Genomic DNA, 7,520 nt, shown 5'->3' on the forward strand with positions numbered 1-7,520 from the left:
GCACAGGGAAGGAGCCCAGGGAAATGCTGAGTGCGGGGGGGGAAGCGGCCCCTCCCCTGCCCCATGCCCAGTGCTCCACGCTGCAGGCACAGACAGCCCCACGTGGGCTGTGAGCAGCTGCAGCGCGGGGCACCGGACATGGGGCGGGGAGGGGCCGCTTCCCACCCGCCCTGCATCCTTCCTTGCCTAGGGTCCTCTCCCCCCACTTATCTGAGGTTCCCGTGCTGCCAGGCAGCCACGTGCTCCCAGCCCAGAAACCCCAGCAGGGGGGTAAGGCCGGGCAGGCCCCACTGTTGTGGGAGCCCGCTGGGCTTCCCCTGGGTCCTACTGCCCTTGGTTCCTGTCATTTTTTACAGGAACCAAGGGCAGAGAAATATTATTTTTCTACATTTTTAGGGGCCCCACGGGCTGGATAGAATGGTCTTGCGGGCCGTATTTTGCCCAACCCTGCCCTATAACATACCATGGGTAAAAGCAGGGGAGACAAGGGTGCTGACAGTGCCCTGCCACTGCAATGGCAAAAGCAACTGGTTAATATGTACATTTGTATACGCAAATGTTTATGTCTGTCTGGTAAAGACCCAAATCATTAGAATGAAAGAATGATTAACGCATGCATTCAGGTTCTGGCATTATGAATGCCCCTGTAAGTGCTATTAAGTGATCTGATGTTCAAAAACAATCATAAAAACAGTTCCAGCCGGGACCTATTCTGGTTTGGTTTACACTGGAGTAATTTAAAAATCCATAATTATTCTGAATGGAGTCTGGTGATTCACAGCAGCATTTGGACAATTTCTTTGTAATCAAGTCCTAATCACTTGCCTTCCACATTCACAAAGCAAATTAAATTATAGAAAGGTAGGCAGATTGCCAGCCCTGCTCAGTTCTCTTTGTACTGCTCTGTTGACACATTTGGAGCATGGATTGTCCCTTAATCCCCTGCTGGGGAGGTCCCAAGCACACAGTTAATGTAACTGTCTCCATACAGCTGCTGGCACAGAAAACAAGTTAAGGACAGGAAACAGTGAGAAGGAGCAATGATCAGACTGTGGGAAAATGTTGGCAACTGCCATGACTTAGAGCGGCATCTAGGGAGATTTACATAAAATGCTCATATTAAGCTGTGGTCACCTATTTCTAAACACTGTAAGGGTGCCTATACAAGAGTAGCGAGGCTGCTCCGACATGCTGTAATTACAGCACATTGGAGCAGATTCGATTAGTCAAGTCTGCAAGAGTGTGGGAATTACCATGCTCCAGCACCTCATGTATCAATGTCCCCACGCTTAAAAATGATGGCAGGGGCGCTTTAACTAAAGCTCATTTTAGCTAAAGCACCCCCGCTGCCATTTTTAAGCATGTGGATGCCAATACACAAGCTGCTCTAATTAAAGCACCCTCCCACCCTACTCCTATATCATGTGTATAAATGCCCCAAGTTCTTTTACATTAAGATGAAATAAGTGTCTGAGGCACTTAAGGTTTCTACAACTATGTAGTCTTGCTTGTAGAGCAGGAGTGGGCAAAATACGGCCCACAGGCCAGATCTGGCCCGCAAAGCCATTCTATCCAGCCTGCAGGGCCCCTAAAAAAATGTAGAAAATTAATATTTCTCTGCCTTTGGTTCCTGTCAAAAATGCCAGGCTGGCAGCAGGGGTGGGTTACAAGCTGGTACTGAGCATGGGGGGATGGAAAAGTGGCCCCTCACCCACCCCGTGGCTGGTGCCCCACACTGCAGCAACTCGCAGCCCACCTGGGGCTGTCTGTGACTGCAGCAGTGAGTGACGGCCATGGGGTTGGGGAGGGGCCGCTTTTCCCTGTGCTCTGCACCAGCTCGTTACCTACCGGTGAGCATGGGATCAGGGCTGCATGCAGCCCCCCACCTGTACTATGGGGTTGGGTGGCACTGAGAGTGAGCGGGTGCACAGGGCCCACACTGTTGCCGTGGGGCCAGTGCCAGCAGGGCCCAGAGCAGGGGGGCAGGGGGACAGGGCCCTGGCCGGCAGGGACTCTATGGAGCTGGGCCAGCTCCCCACTCTCCCTGCTGGTGCAGCCTGCCAGCCTGTGCCCCGCTCTGGGCCCCACTGGCGCTGGCCCTGAGACATTGGTCCCAAGATGGTGACCAGGGGGCGGGGCACCTGTCAAGGGGCGGGGCTACCCATGCGGCCCTGGACAGCTTGCCAAAATTGGATAAGTGGCCCTCTGCCTGAAATAATTACCAGCCCCTGCCTTATAATGATATTCGTTTCATATATTCCTTGCCCACCTCTGACCTGAGGGAAGTCTCATAGGAAAACAATATTGGAGATACTGATTCTCTAGATTGGGTTAATTTGGGGATTTGTTTGTGCATTCCTTCCTTTGTTTTCTGGAGGTCTGCAGAAGCAGGCAGCCAGTTTGGGGGAGGAGGGGGAAGTGGCTGGGGGACTGTAAGCACACATGGAATAATTTGCTATCCCTACTGCCCTGCTGCACTGTCACCCCATACCTGCCCTGCTGCCGCTGGGGGGCGGGGGGAGGAGATAAGTTGCTTATCCATGTCGCAGTGAGAGGGAGGAAGTGGCAGGGAAGCATGTGTCAGTGCATGCCTCCGTGTGTGTGTGCATGCACACATGCATGGGCAGAGTGGGGACAGGTTGGAGGCAGGTCCCTTCAGGCTCTGGCCCGGGTACAGCCCCTCACCCCTGGAGGCATGGGGGAGGAATGTGTGCCCCACTCCCAGCTGCCCCCCAATCAGACACACAAACATGCATACACAGAGTGCCTGATCTCACTCATTCACACACACATACAGAGAGCCCAGTGAGGCTGAAGGTCATGGACTCCGCACCCAGGGGTGGGGGGGCAGCAGGAGTCTTCCTCTGTCCCACTTGGTGCCCCCACCCTCCCCTCCCCAGCCCCTGAGTGGAGGGCAGCTGCTTCCCCCCAGCACCCTGCTCCAGGTCTTGGTGTCATTCCTTCCTCCTTTCCTGGCTCCCCTGCAATCCCCCCACCTCGCTGCCCAAGCTCCAGTACAAAGAAATGGGAGAAGCTTGGAGCTTTTTTGGCAAGACAGGCCCTGGAGCAACAGTACTGGGGAGGAAAGGGACAGAAGAAATGGCTTGTATCACCCCCCAACAGGAGGCTTTCCCTATCCTCCCCGCCCCCCCCCCCCCCCAGGCTCATTGCTGGTGTCCTGCTGCATGAAGGACTGCATGAAGGGCTTTCAATCAATGCTTGGGAGGGGTGGGACTTATGGTGCCCCCCAGCCAATCAGAGGCATGTGGGTGTGCTTTGCTCTGCCCTCAAAATGGTGGCCCTGACCATGATACTGCCATGAAACTGGAGGCTTCAGCTGTGTTATAGGTATGTAATCGGCCTCCAGGGCCTGTGAATTTTAAAGGTCCCTAGTCATGGTGCAGACAGACATACTCAAACCCTTTAGAGCAGAAATCAGCACCTCTTTCCTACTGCGGGTCCTAATGACCCCCTTCAGATCAGAGGCAGGAAGGTGGGTGCCAGCAAAAGCATCCACAGCCAAAGCCCCCTGCCACCAAACACTGCCAAAGGCACATGTCTACAGGTCAGATCCAATGGCTAGATGGGCTAGATCCAGTCCATAAGCCATAGGTTGCCAACCCCTGCTTTAGAGCTTTCCACTTCAGGTTTTAAGATTCAAAAATAATTTCCCACAAAATATTAACAGCATTACAGGTGACTTGCTTTACTCAATATGTTTACACGCCCCTTAACATTTTTATGAAAGCCAGCAGAAGGAAAGTTGTACATGTGTTATACTTTCATATTTTAATCTCTCTTGTAACTTTTGTCTCCATTACCCTACACAATGGGATTGGAATAATAATTGCAGAGTTACTGCAGATTTGTGGTTCTGAGTTGCTGGGGAGTAGGATATAAATGTCACTTCCCTGATGCCTCTACACCAGGAGTTGGCAACATTTTTGGACAGACTGCCAAAAACACACTTTACTTTTAAGATATTGGTATGCCACTTGCTGACGGTGGGGAGGCTGCAAGGGGCCCAATCCTTGTTGTGGCAGCACAGCCCTGGCCCCTTCCAAGTCATCTGCACCAAGCAAAATGCCTTTGCATGTCATGCTCTGGCACCCATGCTGACGCTTGCCTACCCCTGCTCTACACTGAATATACATGGAATCTGTATCACTAGACTACAGTAGGTTCCTCCAAAGTGTATTAAGGGCCAGTTCAAAGTGGAGTTCTTTTCTTCTAAGGGTTTTTCAGAGAGATGAGAGGTGTAGGTGGTAGGCCTTATCAAACACATTTTGGGAGAACATTCCAAACAAGGAATTGGAAAGGAAATGACAATAAAGATACTGATTTAAAAAAGGAAGAATAAAAGACCCTCAGCTGCTTCTCTCTTAGATGTGTTGGCTCAGTAGGATTCAAATGGGGGGGTAGGGGGAGATAGTAAATATTTTTCCCCTTAAAATGAGTAGATCTGATTCTAAACACATGTACAGGAAGAAGTCCTGTTGAGTAAGAAAGTACTTTGTGTTCATGTACCCATTTTAGTGAAATATATTAGTTGAACTTTACAAGCAATTTCTCTCACATATTCAAATTCATGCCTGGCATACAGAATGCTTTTAAGCCAACAATACCATATCTGATATCACCTGCAATGAATTAGCCCATAGGGTAGAAATTTTGCTGGATGTAATAAGGTATATTTCCAGAAAAGGATCTGGAGATGCTGAAAATAATTTTAGAGTGATTTCCTTTGTTTAATAATCACTATAAACCCTTTCTTCGGAAAGGAATAGTTTCCAACTGAGGGTGGAGGCAGTCTGCTATAGTGCAGCCTACCTGTTCTGTTAAGGGAATCATTACTAGCAATGATCATTTTGGAGAGCTTTCATGCTTATGAATCACTTAACATATTTGGAGGGAAGGTCACACCTGGAAATGAAATACTTCTTGTTTCAAGAGACGCTTGGGACTGAAAAGTTATCACTATTGCAATCTGCTTTGGGAAAAATTGGAGTTTTTAAAATAATTTCTAATGAATGGTGATTAGCCAAATAAAATTTAAAAATGTTAAATTCTTGTTAGCAGATATAGTATAAATATTCTATCTGCTTTTAATATTTTAAAATATTAAGTCATGTTTCTGAGCGCTTGCTGAAACCTCCTAAATAGCTCTTGGGCCATGAAATAAAACATTGTTATTAAAATAAAATATAGGTTAAGAACTTATAATATGAACTCATATGCCTCATGGAACAACCCACAAGAATCCACAGTATTTCATATTTGAATATTTTAAATCTTTACAAATATGCTCTAAAAAGGACTAATAAATACCTTGCTGGACTAAATCATTTTTTATTCTTTTCCTTCTCCAAAATGGTAACAAACAAATGGGAGAGATGGCAGCTATTGGTCAATGGGAATTTTGTCTAAATAGCCAGTTAGATCCATAATGTTCAGGGGGAACCATGATCCACCATAAAGTAACAACCTCAGTCTATACTATATTTGTTAATTATACTCAGAGTGAAATTCATCATGCATATAGGGACCTCTAGCAGGCACAGGCTGGATGTGGAAGGTTAGTGGCTCTGTGCTATGAAGACGCCAAGTCTAAGAGTTCAGAAACCAAGGGTCCGGACACTACGGCTAGGGACAGACATTACATATAAACCAGTTTAAGTGATTAGAAACTGGTTTAAACCTGTAACAGAACAGACATTCCGTGCACATAAACCAGTTTCAAAATGGCTAAAACCAGTTTGAAATAAACCTGGTTGAATGTAGTATCAGACTTAACTGATTTGGGTCAAACCGGTTTATGCAATGTCTGTCCTAGACCCCTTGCTGGTTTAAGATAAACTAGACACCCCTAGCATCTTGGCATGCTCTCTGGTCTGGGCGGGCCTCTCTGCTCCATCTGCAGGGCTACCCCTGCCCCTCTGCTCTCTAGCTGGAGCAGGGACCGGCCCTAGCAGAGACACCAGCTGGCATGACCCTGTTAAGGCAAAGTGGGCAGGAACGGGGGTTAATTCTTCCCTCCTGCTTCTCCCCCCCACTGTGCAGGTCCTGCACTCTGCCAGAAGTGGAGGGAGCCCCACCCCTGCTTCCCCACAGAGTCCAGTGCAAGGTTTCCCCTTTCTGAGTGTGGAGCTGCAGGTACAGTGAAGAGCTGTGGGGACAGAGGCAGCCAGTGCTGCACTAAGGGTGAGGAGCACAGCCCTGCATAACCTCTAGTTGGCTAGTAGGGGGTGCTCCAGCACTGAGTTGCCCACCTCACTGTGCTCAGCCAAAAACCAAGCCCCGAGTGTCTCCCTTGGGGTGCCTATGACAGGCCAACCCACTTCCTGAAGCACACCCGCAAGCCTGGGGTAACCACTGCCACCACCCAGACTCCGGTCTCTGTCTGTGCCCTGTGCCACCCAGGATACACAGGTCCTATAGCCCTTGGCATTTTGGAGTACTTCTATTAGCCTGAAGGACAGAAAGTAGCCTCCCTTAGTCAACCATGCAAAGGAAGCAAAAAGGTATGCCCAAACACTCTCAAGCATGTACCACAGGGCTTGCTAATAGATATCTTTATTGGGTAGAGAGGGCAGGCTTGGGGAGGAGTGCAAGTCAGAGAAGTATCAACAGAATAACCCTGAGCAAACAGAACCAGCCTGATAGCCATTTGATATGCTTCTAGATAACTGTAAACTACATTTCTAGTTAAGTTTCTAGTAGTTTACTCACTTCCACATCCTGAGAGAGAAAGAGAGCTGCAGAGGTTCAAGTTTCTGTGTAAATGTCCCAACATGTCTGCCTGTCTTCTTCCTGGAGAGACTCTCTCTTAAACAGCCCCTCTGACCTCACCCCCTATACCCAGTCAGGGACAAGTGTTATTTGATGCCAGCCAATCAATTTTAAAAATGTTCTCTCTCACCTTGAGAAAGGGCCACCGCCTTAGGACTGCCCTCCCAGGCAAAGGGCAGGAAATTTAACAATAGACCTGGCCACAGAAAGAGGGAGATTCCCCCTCCCATAGGGATTTCCTAGGCAACCAAGTGGTTGCCTAGCAACCAGGTTGATAGACACATGAGAGAGAGAGAGGGGAAACAGACTACCCCCAAAGAGAGGAAGGAGGCTGGACTGGTATTCTTTTACACAGCCTGGCTGGCTGCTTTTATCCCCAGGGCTCCACACACTACAGCTCCACACTCAGAGGGGAAGCCCTGCACTGGACTCTGCAGGGAAGCAGGGGGTGGGGCTCCCTCCACTCCTGGCAGAGTGTGGGGCCTGCACAGCAGGGAAAGGGAGAAGCAGCTGGCTTCAGTGCAGGGATTCCCCCACTGCAGGTTCAGGCTCAGGAAGCAGAGCTGCGGGGATAAGTCAGACTCCACTTCCTCCTGGCCGGAGCTGTGCCTGCACTGGGCATGAGCACCCTGACCTCCCCATCTGCCAGGCAGCGGGGGCTGCACACCATGGGGGGGGAGGGTGTGGGGGTCCCTATACCCCCTCTCTCACACCCCACACCCTGCCCAGCT

The 7,520-nt window shown here is 49.5% G+C and overlaps 1 long non-coding RNA gene across 1 annotated transcript in view; it reads right to left on the bottom strand.

Moving 5' to 3' along the window:
* Positions 1–6,792, bottom strand: part of LOC102378064 — a 45,994-nt gene extending 39,202 nt beyond the window's left edge. Inside the window, exon 1 of the long non-coding RNA XR_324260.1 lies at positions 6,730–6,792. This is a non-coding gene — a long non-coding RNA (uncharacterized LOC102378064). The remainder of the gene's footprint in view (positions 1–6,729) is intronic.
* Between the last annotated feature and the right edge of the window lie 728 nt (positions 6,793–7,520).

This window comes from Alligator sinensis, unplaced genomic scaffold (genome assembly GCF_000455745.1).
Source record: "Alligator sinensis unplaced genomic scaffold, ASM45574v1 scaffold55_1, whole genome shotgun sequence".
Classification (NCBI taxonomy): Eukaryota; Metazoa; Chordata; order Crocodylia; family Alligatoridae; genus Alligator; species Alligator sinensis.